Raw genomic sequence first — 25,312 nt, forward strand, 5'->3', positions numbered from 1 at the left:
AGCGAGGAAAATCCAATGCTAGACTGCTTCCCAGCGAGAGTTCTCAACGCGGGTGGTTGTGGATGGTTGATACCGCCCATGTTGAGAAACATTCCGTTCGTGTTGAGAAAGCTGCAGCTCGAGTAGAACTTCCACTTGAGCAGCAGAAAGAAGCTGCCCCCTTTTGCTCTGCATGTGATGCCGTTCATGCTGATTTCACAGCGCAGGACAAGCACCCGGTGCTAAAACTCAATGCAATTGGCACAAGGTAACGCTCTCCGCCGGTTGCTGAACTCCACGTAGCTTGGCAGAGTTTTTATGTCACTTTGCGGAGTTTCGCAGAGCGGAACTCCTCGAACTTTGCCCAGGCCTGCATATCATTTGACAAGGGCCCAGGAAGTGGACGAATGGAAGACTGCATTCCGCACTAAGTTTGGGTTATATGAATATCTAGATATATGCTTGATTCTATGTAACACCCCTGCAGCCTTTCAATTCTTCATAAATGAAGTCCTGGGGGAAATGTTGGATACATAAGCCATTTCATATATTGTTGATATTCTGTTTACTCCTCCTGTGTGGAAGAGGATGAAGAACATATTCAAGCTGTGCTTGAGAAACTTAGGGATAGCCACCTTTATGTGAAACTGGATAAATGTGAAGTTAATACCTCTCAAGTCACCTTTTTAGAGTTCATATTGTCTCCCGATTAGGTGAGCATGGACCCTCAAAAAGTAGCAGCCATAACACGTTGGCAGTCTCCTCGATCAGTGAAAGAAGTACAATGCTTTTTAGGATTTGTCAACTTCTACAGGCGTTTCATTGAGAACTTCTCAGCCTGATTTAGCCAAAAACTAAATTCATTAAAAAAGGAGTTAAATTCCTTTGGACCCCTGCAGCTGAGGAAGCATTTATAAAATTGAAAGAGCTCTTTACTCATGCCTCCATTTTGCAACACTTAGACCCATTTCAACCCTTAATTGTTGAGGCTGATGCGTCACAAATGGCTATTGGGGGTATACTTTCCCAACCAGATAAAACCACAGGATGATTACATCCAGTACCTTTTTATTCGCACAAACTGAACACTACTGAACAAAACTATTCTGTGGGAGACAAAGAACTTCGCGCAATAAAAAGAGCTTTTGAAGAGCGGTGCCAGTATTTATTAAGAGCACTACACACTGTCACAGTACTTACAGATCATCTGAATTTGTTGTTTCTAAAACCAGCCAGAGCCTTGTCTATGAGACAACTACGCTGGACCCAATACTTCAGTGACTTTGACTTCATAATACAATTTCAAGCTGGGAAAAAACAAGGGAATGCTGATGACCTGTCCCGGCTAAGATATGAGATTGGGGAAACGTCCTGTAAACATCCTCCTATTATAGTCAGGGAACTTATTATAGGTGCTATTTGTGCTGAAGAAACCTACATACAGGAGATATTACAAGCTCAGAATTCCAATGAAATAGAGGAATTGGAACTAAAACACAAAGGTGTTAGAGTGCAAAATCTCCTTTACATTGAAGGGGGTTTGGTTATTCCCACAATGGCCTTACAACAACAAGTTTTAGAATGGTGCATTGCTTATCTGCTCACAGGACATCCAAGATGCAAACAGACACTAGAGTTACTAAGATAACAGTTTTGGTGGCCCAATATGGCAAGAGACACTAAGCAATACATTCCGAAATGCCATGTATGCACACAAAGCAAAGGTTCACATCAGGCTCCTGCTGGTTTATTAACTCCCACTCCCCCTGGTCCATGGCATTCCATTTCTGTGGATGTCATTGTGGAATTGCCAAAAATCACACAGGGTTTACAGTCATATTAGTGGTGGTGGACATGATGACAAAAATGTCCCACTTCATCCCTATGAAGCACTCCCTACGTCTAAAGAGTGGACCTTAGTATTTGTACGATACATTGTAAGGTTACAAGGGCTCCTTTTTGTGATAGTGTCTGCAGATGCCCGTTTCTTCTTCACTGCTGGACTTTGCATCTATTTCCTGGCCTGAGGGAGACACACACTACCGGTCCCAGCCTCCAATGCGGCCGGAGCCACACACGTCAGTTTCCAGCGCCTGGAGGCGCTTTAAAGAGCAGCGCAGGTTCCCGCAGTGCGGTATGTCCATTTCTTCTTCACTGCCGCACTTTGCTTCTGTTTCGTGGCCTGAAGGGGACACACACTACTGGTCCCACCATCCAACGCAGCCGAAGCCACGCTCGTCAGTTTCCAGCGCCTGGAGGCGCTTTAAAGAGCAGCACGAGCTCCCGCAGTGCAGGACGCCCGTTTCTTCTTCCCTGCCGCACTTTGCATCTGTTTCCTGGCCTGAGGGGGACATACACTACCGGTCTCAGCCTCCAACGCGGCTGGGGCCGCACACGTCAGTTTCCAGTGCCTGTGCTGGAGCAGAATTTTCTGATGAAAATCTATTGGGTTTTTAAGCTCTGGTTTGTCTATTTGTCATAATTAAAATTATTAATTATTAATTACTAATTATTTGTTTTGTGTATATGTTTAAACTTACCAACATGTACTAATGAGAAGAAAACCGACACGAGGGAATGCTTTCGTATTGCTATTTAATAAATGTGCATGTTTTATTAAATAAACGTTGCTGAGTGCTGTTTATTTTAAAGCACGAAACGCTTTTGAATTAATGCTTTCCTGTGTTGCAAAGGCTAGATAATTACATACACATAAGGGTATTAGTGGGGTTAACACTGTTTAATCACTATGCTGTGGTAACGTTGTTTTTGTCTCTTTTAATTAAGATGGTCTATTTTGGCCTAGAATAAAATGGCCGCCGTTTGCAGCGTGGCCTCGAGTGAGAGATTTGTGATGAGAGGGCCTTGCTGAATATGGTCAAAGTCATCTGACCACAGTCTTCGCCTGGTTAAAATTTTCCGTGAGGACAGTAGCAGTACTGGGCAAGTCACCGAGAAACATCCGAATAACCTTGGAGGACAAAGGAGCCATAAAGAATGAACTGAATGGACTCTGAAGTCATCATGTTAGTTCCGAGGAAATGTGGATGTCGAAAGATACATTTTTTTAGTTCCTGTTCTGTCTTTTTATTTTTGTGATTTTTTCTGAGCGGAGATTTTCCAAATGTAGCGATGCTACATCCTTTCCTGCTCGCTCTGCTCAGCGGTTCGGCGGACGTGTAGAACATTTTATGTTTCTATAATATTGCAAGTTTCTTTATAAATATTGTTAGCCTAGAGAGGGTTTGAGGCCACTTTGCCATTTTCTTCCCAAACCTGCGTTGGTGAGGATCGATGCTGTGAGGACGGTAACTCGGGAGATTTCTACTGAGAGACTTGTCCTGATGACCCATTCTGACATTTAGCTAGAATAGGTAATTATGAGAAAATGATTTACTTTGATTAATTTCTTTTGACTAATTTTAGATAAAGAATCATAATTTTAAATACGGTGTTGATGATTATTTCTTGTCAATTATTGAGTACTCTATTTGATTATTGTTGTATAGATTGTTTAGATTATGATTCAGGACAATTACAATAACTAGGTCTTATCGACCTCAGTGTAGATGTGGGGTGTTTAGGAGTTTTCTTTCCACAGGTTCAGTGCTGGTGGAGTATTTGAGTGTATGTTAGTGAAATGGGCCCTTGTGTATGGTGAGTGTATGTGCGTGTAACTGTGAAATTACTCTATCCGTGGAAGTAGGGAGATTTTGTACACCCCAATCTGCATCAATTTCCTGGTAGCAGAGGATGGTTATTGATGATTGTCTTGATCTGATTAGATTGCTTGTACATTAGCTTATTGATTATTGATTATTGATTGATGTTGATATATGTACTAATACTATATGTTGGAGTCGTCATGTTGAGTTATATGTAGTGCTTCTGGAACTTGGGAGCTAGTAGCAGTTCCGTAGTAGGGCAGAGGGAAGTATATGCTGCTCTCGGGAAAGACGGGATTGTTGGTCCTGTATGTATGCAGGAAAAGAAAACGTGTGACAATTGAAGTTGCGCGTCACATTGTCTGGGTTCGGAATCAGTGACATTGTCGTATGTTACTATTAGAAATATTTCTGGTATATAAGGAGTGCGTATGGTAGTGAAGGTTATCTGTGAAACTCTGGTCTTAAGTCCCAGGGATCCGTAAGGTTCGCCGTTAAAGCTTATCGCGGGAGAAGTAATAGGTATTCTCTGAGCTTGTTTGAGAAACTGGGCAGAGGTAAGCTGCTTGGTTAACGTGTGTTATAATTCTGTAGTGGAGCAGATTGTTCGCTGTTCTCGGGAAAAGCAGGATTCTGTGTGTATGTACTATATATTTTCTTGTATGAATGTGCGTGAATGCTCATATATTTAGTTGATTGTAAGACTCTTTGGAAAAGTCCTAGAGGAAACAATTAATGAATGTTAGAAGGGCAGAGTAGAGGGATGTGCTACTGTGTCAACGGGATCTTTGTGAAATAGATTTTCTTTAATATTCTGTGGTTAGCGAAGCAGACAATGGAGATGTTTATATGTTGTAACTAATAGATTTTGTAAAATTTGACACGGAGTCTACTGAGAAATTTTGTAAAGGAGGGGTAGACGAGTGACAAGAGACAGGAGACAAAAGCGACTGCAGCGACTGCTGACGTCAAACAGACCGCGCTCTGATTGGATATTAGATTAGAACAGTGCTCGCGCTGAGATTGGTGCGTTGGTGTGAGCCGCGCAAGGATTGGAAGAGCTATTCTAGTGACGTAGACGCTCCAGGATTGGTGCGTTAGTGTGAGTCGCGCTGTTATTGGTTGAAAAATCATATTGTGCAGTAGTATTACGGAAGGGATTAGAAAGTTTTGGTAAACGTTAAAATGTATTACCAAGAAGAGAAAAAGAAAAAATCTTTGTTTAGAAAGATTAAAAATTGGTTCGACAAGGATAAAGATGTTAAAACGAGAGAGGGTGAATTGTTACCTCCATCGAAAACGCCTGCATCCTTCATGGCTGCAAGATATGGGTATCATACCTGTATATGGTTGGAAAATTGGGTTAGGTATACCAAGGAAGATGGTGTTTTAGCATTTCCAGAACATGGTTCATTTAATCTGGCCGTGTTGAAAAATTTACGGGAAAAGATGTTATGTCTTGACCCAAGACCAAGGCCGACACAGTTTGAGGCTTTAGTGGAATGGGAAGAGGAAGTACACGAGCGAGAGAAACAGAGGTCTGGAGGCAACTATAGGTACATGTTCGGGAGGAGACATGGTCGTGAAACTCATCATGATCGAATGACGAGATGGCGAGATGCTAGTATGTCAGAGGGATTATATCCTATGAGAACAGTTGAAGAGGGAACAGAAAGGGTTCCTGAGGGAGAAGTGAGAAGATATGGAGTTAATGAATATGAGGATGAGGTCTTGAATGACATGATTTACAAAAGACCACCTCCATATAGACCAGAACCAGAAGAGAGTACACCAGTTGTTTCTCCGATAAGAGATACAGTGCGTATCATTGAGACAGAAAATGTGACACCTGAGTTAAGAAGTGGTAATCCTTTCAGGGAAAGAGAGAATAGAAGCAGTGGCGAAAATACGAGAGAATTAGCCAGAACTACATCGGAATTGACTGAAAAGATCAAAGAGCTGACAAAGAATCTAGACGCTGTTACGGTGCCCGTAACTATAGGTCCGGTTATGCCTGTTTTTGATAAGCAGAGGACAGGTGAGAATGGTTTGGTGATTCCATATGTTGGGAATAGATTGACAAGTTTGGCTGGTCCTTCAGGAGATTCAGGAAAAAGGACAGGAAAATTCAGACATGACACATGTAGTGAAGGATTAGAGGTACAGTCTAATTCAGGACTGGATGCTGGTGAAGCTAGTTGTTCAGGGATGCCAATTTTAGAACCGCAGAAGAAAGTGGTTCCAGTGAGAAAATCTACTGAAATAACAGCTGAAGATTTGAATGAATGGATGAAAGTTCTTCAAAAGAGGGATAAAGATTCACAAGCAATTGATGTGGCTAGGTTACGTGTAGAATTAGAAGAGCTTGTTGCAGGGACAGTTCCAACAGAAATTCTAAAAAATCATCATGATGGTGAACTGTTGTTTATGTGTAAAAATATCACCTGGAGAGCGAGACATACACATGACAGATTAAGAGCAATAGCAAATGACTATGAAGTTGACATTGATAAAGTGAAAGTTTTGCAGAAGTCTTACAGGATGGATTTCACAGATAAAGATATTGAAAATTTGAATGGTACTGGTAGAACAGGACAGATTAAAGAGATGATCGCTTTATTGCGAAAATGGGGTGATGTTGAGAAGTGGAAGGATAGGTGGTACAAGAAGAGGGAAGAATCAGGAGATAGGACTTATTCAGCATTTCCTGTGAGAGAAAAAGAGAAACCAGTGGATACTTATCCTATGAGAGAAATACCTGGAGGAGGATATGTACATGTTCCATGGACCAGACAGGATATTTTATCATTTACGAATGATTTCCCTCGATTGAGAGAAAAGCCCGTCGAGTGGTATAGGCAGGTAGACAGGTTTGTGAAATTGTCAAAAGTGCTGTGGATTGACCTGAATAGTCTGTTTGATATAATTGTTCCAGCAGACTTGTGGGCTGAGTGTAAAATAGTTGTGAGTTGGCCTACTGAGGAATATCCAAGAGATCAGAGAACAGGAGCACCAGATCCAGAAGTAATGAGAAAGTATGAGCAGGTGATCGTATACCTGAAAAATAAAGTACCTCCAAAAGAGACAGACTGGGTTAAAATAGATCGAACACATCAGGAAGCAAAAGAATCAGTTCATGCTTTTTACGAGAGGCTGATACTGGCATTTAAACAATTCAGTGGAGATGAACACCTGGGTGACAAGGATTTGAGTCATTTTGTATACAGATTTGTATATGGCCTGAGACCTGAGATTAGTGAAAGAATTCGTGAGCATACTGTGGATTGGCAGAGTAAGAAAATAGATGAGATTCTGAGACATGCAAAATACTTCAGTGATGAGATTGAAGCAAAACAGAGAAAGCTGAAAGAAAAAGCAATGTGGGCACAAGTGAAAGTTGCGGAAAGACAGGAAGCACAGTTGGTGGAACAGGCGAATAATGCAGGAAATAATGCAGGGAATAGACCTAGGTATGCAGGGAAAGGAAAGGGGAATCTTGAAGAAGCTAAAAAAAAGTTCCCATGTCACAACTGTGGCCAACTGGGACATTGGAGATCTGAGTGTACCAATCCACCATTAGTGAATAATGAGGGAAAATCCTTAAATCAACAGGTGCAGAACGAGGGTAATAATCAACAGCAGCAACAACAGAAAGTTGTGAGACAGCAGAGTCAAGAGCCAAAACCGCCCTTGCCGCAGAATAGAGGATCACAAAAGTATAATCCGGATTCGGGATTCTACAATGATGAGCAGGTAAACAAACCAAGGCGTTCTAACCAGGTACAACAGTACTTGTTAAAGAATGAAGGGAGTGAGTCTGATGGTGATTATTGACGGTGCCGAAGAGAGGAGGAAGAGTGCATACTTGGTGCAACTCTAGAAATAGACCAGGCAGGACCATTTGTGGATGGAAAAATAAATGAAGAAGGTGTTACTTTTTTAGTAGACACAGGTGCGACAAGATCAACTGTCAGGTCAACAGATATTAGAAATCTTCCTCTCTCGGATGAAGCAATCCAAGTAGTTGGTGTAGCCAATACACAAATCAGGACACGTCTTACTGAACCAGTAAGAGTACAAATAGGGAAATTTTCAGACATGCACAGATTTATCGTCTGTGACACAAGTCCAGTGAACCTGTTAGGTAGGGATTTGTTATGTAAAATGAATTGTACAATTTTTTGTACACCGGATGGAATAGCTTTTGAAACACCAGATGAGGATGTTTTGTACCGAATGACTCTGGAAAATAGAGAGAGTGAGTTAATTGGTGCATATGCTGTGTTTGATCCGGAGGATTTGCCTCAAGAACTGAGAGACACAGTGAAAAGGACAGTTTGGGATTTTACTGGAGAGGATGTGGGATTGATGAATAATGTAGATCCTGTGAAAATTTCAGTGAAAGAGGGAATTACTTATCCTAACATTCCTCAGTACAAAATGACACCAGAAATAATTGAGGGAATAACTCCTATAATTGAGAAAATGATTCAGCAGGGAGTTCTGAGAGAACTACTGAGTAGTCCGTGTAATTCACCGATAATGGGGCTAAAGAAGCCTAATGGGAAGTTCAGGATTGTACAAGATTTGAGAAAAGTTAACCAAATTGTGGTGGCATGTTGTCCTATTGTGCCAAATTCATCAGTGATTTTGTATCAGATTCCACATGATGCTGAGTGGTATACAGTGATTGATTTGTGTCATGCTTTCTTTTCAATTCCATTGCATCATGACAGCTAGCCGATTTTTGCATTTAGATTTGGCCAGCGTATTTTAGCATGGTGTCGTATCCCACAGGGGTATACAGAGAGTCCTTCGATATTCAATCAGTTATTGAAAAAGTCATTGGAGAGTTTGATCATGCCTGAAAACTCAGTACTAATGCAGTATATTGATGACCTACTTGTGGCATCAAAGACACGTGAAGCTTGTGAAGTAGATACTATAGCTTTACTGAATCATCTGGCAGATGGAGGGTTAAAAGTATCTCCAGCCAAATTGCAATTTTGCAAGAAAGAGGTGCATTATCTTGGACACAATATTGAAAAAGGTCTGAGAAAAGTGACTGATGACAGGATCAAAATTATCAGGGAAATGAAGGCCCCAAAGACCCAGAGGGAAGTGAGAATGTTTCTGGGAATGGTGGGTTATTGTCGTCAGTGGATAATTAATTTCTCGCTGATAGCAAAGCCACTGATTAAGCTGACAAAAAGTGAGATGACAGACCCATTGGAACTAGATGGAGAACAAATGGCAGCATTTGAAGAGTTGAAAAGCAGAATGTGTGAAGCTCCTGCTTTGGGTATGCCAGACTATGAAAAGGAGTTTGAATTGTACTGCAGTGAGAGAAATGGATGTGCACTTTCAGTGTTAATTCAGAAGCATGGATTACTGAGAAGGCCTATTGCGTACTTCTCATCGACACTTGACCCTGTAGCTGTAGGTTTACCAGGTTGTCTGAAATCTGTGGCTGCAACATGCAGAAGCCTAGAACAGAGTGAGGGAATCATAATGGGATATCCTGTAAGGGTATTCGTACCTCATAATGTGGCAATTCTTTTGACAAGAAGCAGAACTCAGTACATGTCACATAGTCGGTTGACTAAATATGAGAAAGTCATTCTGGGAGCATCAAATGTGACTTTGGAGAGATGTGTGAATGTGAATCCAGCGACATTGTTGCCGGATATTGAAAATGTGGGTGTGAAAACAGAAGATGATCACAATTGTTTGGATGTGCTTGATTACTGTACAAAACCGAGACCAGACATAAGGGATCTTCCCTTGCATGAGAGTGATCATGTGTTGTTTGTGGATGGATCATGCCTGAGGAATGATGAGGGTGTGCTATGTGCAGCATATGCAGTGTGCAAGGTTTCAGAAGTAATGGAAGCATCATCATTGAAAGGAGTGAAATCTGCGCAAGTTGCTGAATTAGTGGCATTGACAAAAGTTTGTGAAATTGGGAAAGATTTGAGAACGACTGTGATGACTGATAGTCAGTATGGATTTGGAGTTGTGCATGACTTTGGCCAACTTTGGCTACAAAGAGGTTTCTTGACGTCGAGTGGGACTCCAATAAAGAATGCTGAAGTGATTGGAAAATTACTTGAGGCGATACAGCTGCCTAAAGAATTAGCAGTTGTGAAATGTGCTGCTCATGGACAAGGAGATGGTTTTGTGACAGTTGGCAATCGATACGCAAATGACATTGCTCAATATTGCGCCAAGAATAACCAATCAATTAATCGGGAACGAGAAGGTGAAATGTCTTTTTGTTCTGTGATGTTTACTAATGTCTTAGAGACGTGGGATGAAGTGAAACAGTTGCAGGATGAGGCAGAGGAGGAAGAAAAGAAAGATTGGATCAAGGCAGGTTGTGCCCCAAGAGAGACAGATCATGTTTGGGTCTATAGAGATGGCAGACCAGTAATGCCGAACTCCATACTGTCAGCAATGGCAAGGATGTATCATGGACAGGGACATTTGGGAAGGGATGCGATGATCAGGTCTTTTAAACAAACCTGGTACAATGCAAAGTTCAGGACAATTGCAGAAAGTATCTGTCAAAGATGTTTGATTTGCCAGCAATTTAACACAGGGAAAAAGACGGTGGTGAGTCTGGGAACAATAGGCAGAGAAGGAGGTCCTTTTCCAAGAATGCAGATTGATTTCATTGAAATGCCCCAAGTGAACAGATTAAGGTATGTACTAGTGGTAGTCTGTTTGTTTTCAAGATGGGTTGAGGCCTATCCGACTAGGAGAAATGATGGAGTAACAGTGGCAAAGTTACTGTTAAGAGAGTTGATTCCTAGGTACGGATTTCCGGTAACGATTGAGTCTGATAGAGGTGGACACTTCTATAATGAACTCATGAGTTTGATTTGTGAAGCATTAAGCATACAGCAGAAGCTACATTGTGCATACAGACCAGAGGCTTCTGGTGTTGTTGAGCAGATAAATGGCACAATCAAGAACAGGATTGGTAAGATGTGTTTAGCCACTGGTATGAAATGGCCGGATGTCTTGCCTCTAGTGCTAATGACTATTAGATCTACTCCAGATAGAACTACTGGTTTAAGTCCGCACGAAATCATAATGGGACGTGCAATGCGACATGCATATGTACCTGTCAATAAGTTGATGACAATAACTGATGACATGATTTTGGATTACTGTAAAGGCCTGGCTGACGCAGTTCATTCTGTGGTTCACCAGATTGGAGAAGAAGCTACCACACTTGAGAAGAAGCAAGCTCATGACCTGAGTCCAGGAGACTGGGTAAGGATTAAAGTTCACAGAAGACGAAACTGCTTGGTTCCAAGGTGGGGAAGACCAAGACAAGTCATTCTAACTACGACAACTGCAGTGAAGTGTGCTGGTGTGAAAAACTGGGTGCATGCGAGTCATACTCTGAGAGTTCCAAACCCAAAAGATGGGACTGGTAGAGAGTATTTTGAAGAGTCAGATTCCAGTGATGATGAAGACCCAGAACCAGTGAGAAAAAATCAAAGTTCAGGAAAAGAAGCAGAAAAGGCTTCAAGAGAACCATTGAGAATCTCAGAAAGGAGATCAGATTCTGTAAGAGAGCCTGAAGTTCCAAAAAGCAGTGGAGGAAAAAGAAAAGAAAAGAGCAATTCCACAGAAATTACTCCTGAATTAGAAGAGGAGGAGATTGAAGAACCACTTGAGATTATACCTGAAGATGTAGGGTCAGAAGAAGATAGAGAGGGACAGATTGCGGAAGACCCCCGAGGAGGTGTAGGGAACATTCCTGATAAGCTAGGTGAAGGGAGAAGTAGACAGCAAGAAGATTGCGTGTCGGAGACCCGAGGAGGGAAAGAAGTAGGGAAGTCTCAAATAGTGGTGAAAAAGACTGTGGAGCGAAAGAAAACTGCTGAAGAACAAGAGGCATTTGAAACAGAATCGGATGAAAGTGAGAATGGAAAATCAGAAGGTCGAGTTCTGAGAAAGAGAACTTGGATTGGAGAAAGAAATAATACAGAAACGAGACCGAAAAAGGTTGTAAGAGGAGATTTTGGGCCTAACAACAGAGTAAAGAGGCTGAGATACAGACTGATAAGAGGGAATACATCGAAAGCTGAACAAGTGAATGAAGTGTCGAGTCAAAACGAAGTAAAGAGGAAGGAGCAAAAGGAGTCAAGAGAACCTGAGGAGATAAAGAGAATTAGAAGACCCAACCAAAAGTACAGATCACCGGAATGGTCTTATGTAGCACTGTCTGAAGAAGGAGAAGAAGAAACAGTGAATCGAGACAATCCGGAGGGGATCTTGAGAAAAGTGGTTGAGGAAAAGGAAGAATCTGTTGGAATCTTAAAAGTTATCCTGACTGACATTGGAGAAGAGTCGGATGCACAGGATGTTGTTGATGATCTGATACAATTTGATGTTGCTGAAGAAGAAGGAGTGAAAAGTGATGAATATCCAAATTGAGTGAACTGAAGAAATCACTTGGAGAAAGTGAAAAGGAGAAAGTCTGAAATTCAGCTGTCTGAAGTAATCCAAAGTTCGAGAAATTTCAGTAGTGGAGTAGTAGAGGCTAAGTCAAAAGACAAGGTCAAAGTAGTAAAATGGCTAACATAGAGAATAACCAAAGTAGATGTGCCTTCTTAAGAAGATGGTGTAGAATGTGCTGCTGCTGTACTGGATTATTAATGCTACTATGGGGTATTTTAGCTTTATTAGTTATATTTAGAGTTTCAATAGGTACATTTGAAATACATACTGAGAATGAGACAAATGTGGAGAAGAGTTCGCAAAAAGTAGTTCCAACTAGAATTAGTAATACTTACATGCATAAAGATAGGTCAATTAATGATTTTTCTAGTAATGTTTTTTCAAATTTGTTATACGAATATGTGAAAACAATGGAAGTTAGGGATTGCTATGTTTGTATGCAATTACCTGCATCCGTTTCAGAGGGTGTTACTTATCACCATTTACCAGCTACGTATGGAATTTCTTGTAGTGTATTAAGTAGTGTTTTTTATTTGCTAGGGAAAATAGATTATAAGATGTCTAACAAAGATAGTATTTTTGGGCACTTGCCAATGAACAAAGAACTGAATCCAGCTAAAGAAGCTAACATTTTTGGTGAGATTTTTATTGAAAAAGAAGAATTAACATTAGATTACATTTTTAAGAATAATTTAACTTGTAGTTTGGAAGAAGAGGAGAAAGCTTTCCTAAATATGGTGGAGGAAAGGAGATTGAGCATGCATGAAAAGGCAGGGAAATATAAAGTGAGTGAGACAATTTGGGACATTGAGATGGGAAAAGAATTGAGAAATGGAGCTAGTCCAACTTTAGCTTTAGATGCACCACAGAAGGGTAAGCTGTGCATTACAAGAGGGAAATCCCAATATGATACATATTTTGTTGGGACTAGTGAATGTCATGATACATACTTCATTGCAACAGGATGGGGTTTCAGAGGTGGAGAAGATACAATTTTTCCAGGAGTGTATTATGTTTGTGGGAACAAGGCTTATTACAAGTTGCCTGACCATTGGTATGGCACGTGTTATGTGGGCCTGGTTTTTCCAAAGATCTTTCATATAGATAGAATAGAAGATGTAGAACATATTAATTTACTAATGCGCTTCAAGAGGGAAACTTGGTCTGAAATAGTGGGTGACATTTTTGGAGCTTTAATTCCAGCAGTGGGAATTTCATTGAATGCTTATGGGATTCGGAAACTGTCAACAGTGGTGGATCGCTTATCGACAAATACCGCTGGAGGGTTTCTTTTGGTGAATACGGAACTAATTGCCGTACGTGCCATGTCTATGCAAAATAGACTTGCTCTTGATATTCTATTAGCTAAGGAGGGTGGAGTTTGTGGAATGCTGAAAGTTCAACATTGTTGCACTTACATTCCAGACGAAAGCAAAGACCTGAAGGTCTATATAAAAAATATTACTGATTTGCATGAAGAATTAGTACCACTTGAAGCTGAAAGTATTTGGACTAAAATAGCTAATAAAATAGTTGCTGTTAAGAATTTTATTGCAAAAATAGGTAGTACTATTATAGGTAAGATATTGTTTCCTTTAACTTGTATAATTGTTGCTTTATTGATATTGAGATTGGTGTGTTTGTGTTGTAAAAACAGGGGAGGGAAAAAGAAATTAATTAAAAGAAACAATGAAAAGAGAAATAAAAGGTTGAAAAGAGAACCACAAGAAATTGAATTAGAAGAATTAAGGGAGAGTGTCTATTTAGAAACAAAGAGGGATGATGAAAGAGTGTCTGGTGTGTAGTGTTGTGTAAGGAGAAAAAGACATTTCCAATTTCTCCTAAAATGGGACTAAATTTCACTAAATTTTGTTTTTTTGGGTTATTTGGTGATAAAATCACCAAAGGGGGGATTGCTGGAGCAGAATTTTCTGATGAAAATCTATTGGGTTTTTAAGCTCTGGTTTGTCTATTTGTCATAATTAAAATTATTAATTATTAATTACTAATTATTTGTTTTGTGTATATGTTTAAACTTACCAACATGTACTAATGAGAAGAAAACCGACACGAGGGAATGCTTTCGTATTGCTATTTAATAAATGTGCATGTTTTATTAAATAAACGTTGCTGAGTGCTGTTTATTTTAAAGCACGAAACGCTTTTGAATTAATGCTTTCCTGTGTTGCAAAGGCTAGATAATTACATACACATAAGGGTATTAGTGGGGTTAACACTGTTTAATCACTATGCTGTGGTAACGTTGTTTTTGTCTCTTTTAATTAAGATGGTCTATTTTGGCCTAGAATAAAATGGCCGCCGTTTGCAGCCTGGCCTCGAGGGAGAGATTTGTGATGAGAGGGCCTTGCTGAATATGGTCAAAGTCATCTGACCACAGTCTTCGCCTGGTTAAAATTTTCCGTGAGGACAGTAGCAGTACTGGGCAAGTCACCAAGAAACATCCGAATAACCTTGGAGGACAAAGGAGCCATAAAGAATGAACTGAATGGACTCTGAAGTCATCATGTTAGTTCCGAGGAAATGTGGATGTCGAAAGATACATTTTTTTAGTTCCTGTTCTGTCTTTTTATTTTTGTGATTTTTTCTGAGCGGAGATTTTCCAAATGTAGCGATGCTACATCCTTTCCTGCTCGCTCTGCTCAGCGGTTCGGCGGACGTGTAGAACATTTTATGTTTCTATAATATTGCAAGTTTCTTTATAAATATTGTTAGCCTAGAGAGGGTTTGAGGCCACTTTGCCATTTTCTTCCCAAACCTGCGTTGGTGAGGATCGATGCTGTGAGGACGGTGACTCGGGAGATTTCTACTGAGAGACTTGTCCTGATGACCCATTCTGACATTTAGCTAGAATAGGTAATTATGAGAAAATGATTTACTTTGATTAATTTCTTTTGACTAATTTTAGATAAAGAATCATAATTTTAAATACGGTGTTGATGATTATTTCTTGTCAATTATTGAGTACTCTATTTGATTATTGTTGTATAGATTGTTTAGATTATGATTCAGGACAATTACAATAACTAGGTCTTATCGACCTCAGTGTAGATGTGGGGTGTTTAGGAGTTTTCTTTCCACAGGTTCAGTGCTGGTGGAGTATTTGAGTGTATGTTAGTGAAATGGGCCCTAGTGTATGGTGAGTGTATGTGCGTGTAACTGTGAAATTACTCTATCCGTGGAAGTAGGGAGATTTTGTACACCCCAATCTGCATCACCTGGAGGCGCTTTAAAGAGCAGCACGGGCTCCCGCAGTGCGGGACGCCCGTTTCTTCTTCACTGCCACACTTTGCATCTGTTTCCTGTCCTGAGGGGGACACACAGTACTGGTCCCAGCCTCCAACGCGGCCGGAGCCGCGCACCTCAGTTTCCAGCACCTGGAGGCGCTTTAAAGAGCAGCACGGGCTCCTGCAGTGCGGGGCGCCCTTTTCTTCTTCACTGCCGCACTTTGCATGTGTTTCCTGGCCTGAGGGGGACACACACTACCGGTCCCAGCCTCCAACGCAGCCGGAGCAGCGCACGTCAGTTTCCAGTGCCTGGAGGCGCTTTAAAGATCAGTGCCTGGCCGGGATTATCCTCTAAATTCGTGGATAGCTAGCCCTGGGAGACTTTCCCCACTTCTGAAACAGAAGGTAAGCGCAGTCCTGGTGGCTTGGATATTGGACATGGCAGCATTTCTCTGACAAACAGCGATTGCCTGTTAACTGCGGATACTCTATTTCGGACCATATGTGGCCACTGACTATTGTCTATTGACATATATTCACATATAATCAGTCGCGCTCGGGTTAATGACTTATTGGATTAATATTCTTGCTTAGTAATTTAATTTGTTTGTTTGTTTGTTTTTGTGAACGTGCAAGAATCTAGACAATATGCTTTGTCCACTTTTTCTTATAGTACCTATCGTGTTTTCTGGGAGGAGTCCAGGGATCTAAGAATGGGGAAGAGAAAGGCTTCCACTGTTAGCCCCCAACTTGCTAAAAAGGCAGTAGCAAAAACCCATCACACGCTAATGAGCTACCTCACGGGGGCAATGGGGGCTATTGAGAAACAGATATCTACTGTGGAGGAGTCACTGATTACAAGAACACTAGGAGTAAAGGACCTAGTAAGTGATGAAGTCCCTGAAGTTTCAGTATTGGCCTCTTCAACGTGCCCACAAGATATTGTTCCTAAGAACGGCTGCATTGTTAATACGTCAGATCACATAACACTCAGAGAGGAAGATTCCACCATCCAGCCCCCATTAAAGCGCCACAAAATACCTACTGATGTGAGCAAGACAAGTGAGATCCCAGATAAGGATGTGGTAATTAATATGACACCTAGGCATATTTTTTATCTAATACACGCAAAAAAGCGCCCAAAGCTAGGTCGAAACGTATTCCGTCTGAAGCAGGAAACAGGGAGAAGCCTAAATCCCTGGCTCATAACATGGGCAACTTAACTTCCTTACTGGAAAAATTAGATTCTTTCATACGAACCTCAATGACATCACTGGAGGAACGAGTCACCCAGATAGAAGTGTGACTGGCCAGTTGTTTAGTTAACCAAATGTAAATGTAGTTGAGCTTATATAGCGCACAGCTACCCGCTGTGGGTTTCCCGGCGCTTGCTTAGGGAACCCGTCCTGGTATTCCCCTGTGAGATAGCAGGGTATCCACAAGGTGAAAGTCAGGCATCCCGCCGCGAGGGGCGGTCAATCAGATAACACATCACAGTAATCCAGGGCAGGTACCTTGTTGCAACCAGAGGCCAGTAAATCATACTGAATCTCACGTTGTATCGCAGACCGTAAAGGCTAGAGGGCCCAGTGCTGCTAACTTCCCCAGGACAGAACCTACAATGCTGGGAGCTATCACTACGTCCTCTTTAAATAATCCCCAATTGAAAGAAAAGTCATACAGGGGAAATAAGGACACCAATACATGTGTAGGAAACACAAGGCTGGTACAGAATAACTACAGCTCAATACCCATACCCTCTAGGCCAGATAAAGCTGACCCGGTCTGCTTGGATTTGCCCCCAGCAGTAACACCATACTCAGTTATCTTGGCAAACGTACCTAGACTGAGGTTATAACAGACAGAAGCATGGGTCACTTTAAGAAACAAATCCTTGCACTGGCTGGGCACAAAAATAGGGCTTACGGAACAACTTTTTATGGAATTCAAGATGGCCCATAGAGTCAATTGGATCGGTAAAGACCATAAATCCCTCCACGGGGACTGCGTGATATTGACATTCAGTTAGTTAGTGCAGTTAGTGGACAATATTCTTTGGAGGGCAGGCAATGACAAAATAACGCCAACTGGCATCAACATACTTCCTCTGGGCTTCTTTTACCAGCCACTATTTCGACATTGGAGGGACAAGCCAAAAAGAGCCACTAATGAGCGTAACAGCTCTGTGTATAATGTGGCAGTGGAAAATCGCTTTGAACTCCTTCCTTCTCTTGAAGAAAGACTGACTCATACCTGCTAACAATAGACCGCATGATTATATAACATCAGCTCCGGATACAAACGGTCCCAGTGCAAGGGTACCCTCTCTAAGAACTCTCGGAGCAGGCACTGAAAGTGGTGATATTAGTGCAAGAAGCACCCATGGGGGGGGGGTCATCCATATCTCAGGGAGGGATATAGGTCCTGCTCTAGCAAATACCCCGAGTGATGAGGCTTCTACCCATGACATCACATCGCAAGTTTTGGAAAATGGGTGTAATAATCATGGATCTAGTGCCTCTGTTCTATTCTGGAACATAGCGGGCCTATGATCCAAAGTGGCTAATCCTTTATGGCTTGACTTTGTAGGGGATTTCAATATACTCTGTCTCCAAGAAACATGGTCCGTGGATCCACTTCACATAAATGGTTTTAAGACCTTTCACTTACCTGCCATTCTGTCAAGTCATGGAAGGCCTAAGGGGGGTCTTAGCATCTATATTTTTTAAATATGTTGAGCACGCACAAAACATTACTCACAAAGTCCGAAACGCACTATCCTATTGTGATTTTAAAGTTGGATAATATGAATTGTTTTGCGTTGATCAATTTCTATAATATTGCCCCAAGGGAAAGTGTGGTGGTCATTCTGAAACAACTCATGAATGATGTATATGAGATACAGAACGATCAGGCAGAGGATGTTTTTATTGTTTGGGGGGGATTTTAATATTGCACTGTGCTCATTGGTCAATGATATTACTTGTGGATTAATGGATGATAATCATTGTAATCTATCTCATTTCCCACATTATCCATATGGGGACTTTCTAAATAGAATGATATTTGCATTAGACCTGGATTTTTCTAATTTACTATGCTCACCATCGATTCCCTTTACTCAGACCTTCAATGGAAGAGGCCTGAGTTCCATTATAGATTTTATACTCATCCCAAATAGATATGCAAACAGACTTCTTGATTATAAAGTACACAAGAAGGTTATGAGTGACCATTTTCCCCTGAGCACGATTATAAACTTACCAAGTTCTCAGAGAAAAAGGGTTTATGCGACCTGTGACTTAGTTTTGGATAAATACAATGGCTATTCCCTGAGATGGGACAAGCTAGAGGCCACTGAGTTTATTGAGAAAATCTTAAAAAGTAATTATAAAAATTTTGAAGTTTGCTTAGATGTGTCTGCATCGCCCGAAGGAATCATGGAGTCTTACATGCAGATCGCGGAGACCATTAGAAGTACACTAAAGGTCAAGATCAAAGGTCGGTGTAAGACTCTAGGGTGGTTTGACCACAAATGCACAAAAGTATACTCAAATTTAAAAGAAGCCGTACATAAAACTAACTGGGACTGTAAGGAAATTAGGGAGTGTAGAAGGGAATATAAGTATGCCCTGAAACTACGTAAAAGCGAACTTAAAGATAAGGCCTGGGCTGATTTACAAGAGGCTAGTAAAAACAAGGATAGCACCGCCTTTTGGAGAGTGTCGTGAAATCCCTATTTCTTGAATCCAATGAGAACCCAAGTATGGAAATTGCTATTGAGGAAGGACTTTGGGTGGAGCATTAATCTAGTATTTAAAGACGGGCTGAGGAAGTGGAGGGCATGGACTCTAACCTTACTTTACAGGCCCTAATGCCACCGATACATTTTCCTATAGCCCTAACCTTTACCCTGGAGGAAGTACTCCATGCAATAAATGTTAGCGAGGGAGTTAAGGCACCAGGACCAGATGGTGTACCCATAGATCTCTTCAAGTCTAACATCGATCAATGGGGCCCACTTTTAACGCAAGTGCTTGCAGCTTGCTGTGAAACTGGTCTCATCAAAACTTGGACAGAATCCACAGTAGTCCCTATTTTCAAAAAAGGTGATAGGCTTGATATCTCCCCATTTCATTGCTTGATTATCTGGCTAAAGTGGCAGGGCGGATAGTACTCAATCGGTTGCAATCATGGGTGGAGGCAAACAATGTTTTATCCGACCTGCAGTTTGGGTTTAGAGAGGATCTGGGCACATTAGAACAAGGCCTCAACCTTAATATTTTAATTGGTAAATATACAAGGTAAAGAAAGGGGAAATTATTTTTGGCATATGTAGATCTCACGGCCGCTTTCGACTGTTATCCATGAGAAGTTATGGTACATTTTAGCCAGCCTGGGAGTGGAGGAACCGCTAATCCAATTTTTGAGGCAGCTGTACACTAATGCGACTGCCAGGTTCCAGTATGGGTCGAAGGGCGAGTGTTCGGCATCCTTCAAGGTGGAGAGGGGGGTTATGCAGGGCTGCGTTTTGTTTCCTTTTTCATTCACACTATACATTAATGGGTTAGAACAGGGGATGGTACAAAAGTGCCGTTATCCACCACAAATAGCCAGCCGCCCCCTGCCTGCCCTTCTTTACGCGGACAACGCTATAATAATGGCTCGCACACTGCTGGGTCTACAACGAGCCCTTGACATATATAATGAGTTTATGAAATATCTGGGCCTGAGAGTGAATACCAATAAAACTTTTATAATGAGTTGCGGGAAAGGTAGTATGAAGACTGGAGACATCCACATCGATAGTAAAAAGGTAGAAACTGCCACCACATACCTCTACTTAGGAATTCTATTTGATTCCAAAAGATCTTGGCGCCAGGCTATTAAAACCAGAAACCTGCATTTTATAAGGGCAACGTCAGTCTTGGTCAACTTTTCCCAAAAATTGGGTAAAAAACCCCCGGCTGAGTTGTTCCATATTTATAGAGCAAAATGTGTCAGTACAGCTATATATGGTGCAGGGATTTGGGGCTATCATGATGTAAATCTAATCCAAAAGACTGAGAATGCATTTTTAAGATTTCTGTTGGCAGTCCCACGTAGTACCTCATCTTACATTTGCCACGCAGAATTGGGAGTCCCGTATATAACTGATATAATAAAAGCACAACTGGTCCTCCTTTAGCATCGGATTTGGTCTACAGCCAATACAGCATTTAACCGTGAAATACTAACAGACAGTTTTAAACTAGATCGTGCATTAGAAATATGATGGTTGAAATATATAAAAGATTTCATGAGTGACTTGGGGCAACTGGGCTATTACGACGATCCACCCTCTAAGGGCTCTATCTCCTGAAAAACTTTCAAAAATCATGTATGGCTCATCTGGAGGCACTTGGACTCGCTGGGGGAGGCTTCACATCCAACGGTACTCTTAAATCAAATGTTGCTAAGTGCTCCTTGTATTCAATTATACTTAACTAATATCCCAAGTGGGTACTGTGGTAAATAATTTAATTACCGGTACTTAATTTGAGGCGGAAATTCTATAACAATAGCTCAGTAAAATAAGAGGCAGAATCCGTGGTATTAGAGGTTCGGAACGGGCTTTATTCCAAAATCAATTCGAATTGAGGACCCCATATTCCATCACCACGAAGGTTCAGGAAGTGAAGGACCAACTTTATTGACAAGTAATCATTTTTATACAATAGGCATTACAGTGAAACAGATGCAGGAGGCGTAACAATTGATAACTAAGATAAAAACATACATGCGTAGTTAAAGTGGGTGTAACTGGGCGTAACTTAAAGAACGTCATCAGGTATGATGTCACAATAGGGTGATTCCATGAAAGAATTTCGCAATGTCAGCAGAAATACTTGGCAGAGATGCGCGCGCAGCAGCATGACGCGTGATTGACGTGCAACTAGGGGGTGAAGGGGACTTGACATTTAGCTCTACATGTGGAGACAGAAGTCGTGGGTTATGTCAACCTAATCCCAAATCATATCTAACATCCTATGTTTAAAGAACTATGTTATCCAAAAAGAGAGGTCTCTTAGGATAGAATCTTATTCTATACTGACTATACTGACTGTTAGTGCGTGTACAAGCGTCTAAGTGTCTACACTAGATGCGAGGGCAGAAATCTTCCATAGTAACAGGGCTATGAATTGCTTGCATAAAGACAGAGAAGCCGGGCCTTTCGCTCGGTAGCTGGAAGAATGTTTACTTAAACTACTAGACAGGAATGCATTGGATAGGGAGCGGAGCAGATAATCTCGAAGGTGAAATACAGTTTTTGGCAGGCAACAGGCTGGAGTCAGGCACCGTTAGCCGCGCAGGGAGTAGGACAAAGTTCATGGATACAGATGCGAGCTCAAACTGGAGCTTTCAGAGGGAGAAGGCAAGAAAAGGCTTGATGGCAGAATCAGGGCCTACTCGCCTGGACTGTAAAATGGCATAAATGAACCATATAAAGCCGGTGGCCTTTCATACTTAGGAATGGAATATCCGACCCATTCATAGCGGATCTGAAAGAGGACATGTTGACGGTGGACGCACATGTGTTTGCGTCTTCATAACTGGAGCTGGAGGAAACATACATGTACTTATGGTTTATACATGAAACCGTTGGGGTCCAAGATAGGGGACATAACTGACCATAAAAATCCATATTTCCACATTCCCTCCTTGTCCCCTACTTGCCCTTAAGAGATATCAATCTTCATCAATCCGTTGATCTGTTCATATAGCATCATTTGTTCTTCTTTCTTCTTCCGGGATGAATGAAATCTTGGTGGTGGAATACACGATGTGGCACACAGACCACAGATCGCTGGTCCACATTGTAGGCATAAACAGCAACTGAATAGTATGAGAAAGCCAATACCTAGGAAGGATAGGACCCTCCATCCAAAGGTAGATAATACACTCCAAAACCAACCGGACCAAGTCCAGGTGCCTGGATTCTGGTGTATCTGGCTTACAATCTTATGAAGGCGAGTGATGGCTTTATATACAGATGGCGAATTTTCTGGTATGAAAATGCAACAGCTTGATCCGATGACCCTACAAGCTCCGCCCCTATCGGCCAGGATGACGTCAAGGACAAGACGATTTTGAAGCACAACAATCCGCATAGCAGACTGCTCTTCTGTTAAATTGCCTAAGGCGGAAATAGTTTCGTTCACTACTGCTTCAAGGGTTCTGGTTAATCTACGTATCAGCTTACTATTGGTAACTGTACCTATATAGGGAAAGAGACCTTTATTGAAATCTGTGTATTTTTCCCATGCTGTCTCAGTATAGTCGACTATTGGGAGATCTCTCCGTTCTCTATTGTGTACTAAATGAGTATTTCTGTGATAATCAGGAGGAGCTAGGAAAACAGGTGGCAAAAGAAATCCGATGTAGCAGGTACCATCCCAATCTAGAGGCAGACGTATATATGCAGTCTGACCACATATGAAGTAGGAATGGCGAGAAGCTCTGAATGTAGACTTGCCTTGATCACTGAATTCTATTACAGTGGTGCATCTACTATGGCCCATATGTATGGAACCATTCTTTCTTACACATAATTCACCTTTAACTGGAAATACTGACATAGCGGGCAAAATTGGTGCAGCTTCGGATTCAATATTCAGGATCATGATATTGAGCGTGAAATTCCCTAATCCATATACTTCATTTTCTAGATCAGTTCCTGTTCTTTTGGGAAGTCCCTTCTTGTCAGGGTAGCAGACTTTGAGTAAACCTAAGTTCAGGTTTCCCCATACCCAGTTGTCTTTATCAACTGCAGAATTCGAATCTAGGGAATTAATTAGACTAAACCATGCTCCACAGGAGCCATTGTATGTGAACGGGTATGGAAAGAGAGGCAGAATTCCCTTATAGTTCTGATAGGGAGGGAGTCGGCCACATATCCAACAATTTGTAGCATTGCTAACCTGATGGGAATGATGTAACATACTAATAAAAGTGTTATTGCGCAGCGCAAATCTATAGGACAACTCATGCGGGGGTAATTCACTAAAAGAATGTTCAGCAGTAACATTGTAAACTTGTTTAGAAATAGGATAATATATGTGCAACAATATACTTGCAGCTACTATTAAAAGACATAAGAAAAACAAAATTAATAACGTCACTGTGCAATGACTACGCAGTGATTTATAGTACGCATGTTGTTTCATTCGCTTCCTTCGGTGTCTCTCTCTATTCAGGTCTAGGGGATTCATGTCAGGGACAAATTCGACCGATTCACCTTGGAGAGGACTTAAACAATCAAATTGTCTGACTTCTTAGACCTTAGTTTTAGTCTGTATTGTTCCTTGTCATTCAGTTCAACCAAAGGAAGCTTTGAGTCAATCGGTGAAGACACGCAAGGTGTGTCATTTACATCTGACGGTAGTCCATGAAATTTCTTGATATGACTTGAATGTATCCAGCCTTTTCGACCTTCGATCTTCACGGCTGTCCTCGTGGTTAACAGGACGAGTTGAGGCGATTTCCACCTAGGATCCAGCTGAGACTTCCGGTCAAAGTTCCTCACTAACACCAAGTCCCCTGGAATTACGTCATGGGGTTTCACCTCGGTGTTGTCGGGAAAGGCTGCAGCTACCTGTGAACGACAAGATTGTAGTGCAGACATCAAGGAAGCCAAGTAATCTGTCAGCATGTTACAGTCAACATCAGTTATTTTGCGTGGTATAGGCGTCCCCCACATATTTGGTGGTCTATCAAAGACCACCTCATAAGGGGATAGCCCCGTTCGAGAGTGCGCTACCATTCTCATGTAAAAGAGTGCAACTGGTAAGGCTACTACCCAGTCGACACCTTTCTCTCTACATATTTTGGACAATCTAATTTTCAGAGTTTGATTATGTCGTTCCACGAGACCTGCTGCCTCTGGGTGTCGGACACAGTGAAATTTCCACTGATAGCCTAACAAAAGTGAAACGTGTTTCATTAGTTCGGATGAGAACGGCTGGCCGTTATCTGAGTAGACAACACGTGGTAAACCGTACCGTGGGAAGAATTCTCGAACCAACTGTTTGGCAGTAGTCGGGGCAGTGTAATCTGAAACCGGGTATGCCTCTGTCCAACGGGAAAGAGCACAGACAATTACGAGAACATATTTGAATCCTCGACATCGTTCCATCTGGATATAATCCATCTGGAGGACTTCAAAAGAGTGATCAGGAGGCTGAAATCCACCCTGTTCTACGGGAATGCTTTTACCTGGGTTAAACTGACAACAGATCATACAGGTACGAACTTTTTGTTTAGCTGCTGCTCGTAAATGTTTGTTGAACCAAATGTGTTGAATGCTGTCTAGCATAGCTTTTTCTCCTAGGTGCGCTGGACTATGTACAGTGTTAATGATAACTTGGACCATTGAATCAGGAAGGAACCACACAGATTTTTCCTTCGTCATCCATCCTTGATCCGTTTGGATCCCTCCTAATTCAGTCCATTTCTTTATTTCATCCGGTGTAGCATGTGTCTGTATGTCAATTACGTCAAGAGCGGGATCCTTAACCGTCATGCAATGTGCTGGTGTCGAGACTATTGTCTTTGTCATGTCAGATATTTGAGTTTGAGCAGTCTGTTTAGCTGTTCTGTCAGCTAGGTCATTGCCTTGGGAAATGATATCAGTAACTTTCGTATGAGCTTTACATTTCATAATTGATATCGCAGTGGGTAGATGTATTGCATCTAATAAAGCATGAATGAGGGGTCCGTGCTGAATGTGGGCACCGTGAGAAGTTAAATAACCTCTCTCTCGCCACAGTACGCCGAAGTCATGTACAACTCCGAATGCATAACGTGAATCAGTATATATGTTGACTTTTTTATTCGTAGCTTGAATACAGGCTTGTGTCAGAGCGACGAGCTCTGCTGCTTGAGCGGACAAGGTATTTATGCGAT

This window comes from Triturus cristatus, chromosome 7, assembly GCF_964204655.1.
Source record: "Triturus cristatus chromosome 7, aTriCri1.1, whole genome shotgun sequence".
In the NCBI taxonomy this organism is placed as follows: Eukaryota; Metazoa; Chordata; class Amphibia; order Caudata; family Salamandridae; genus Triturus; species Triturus cristatus.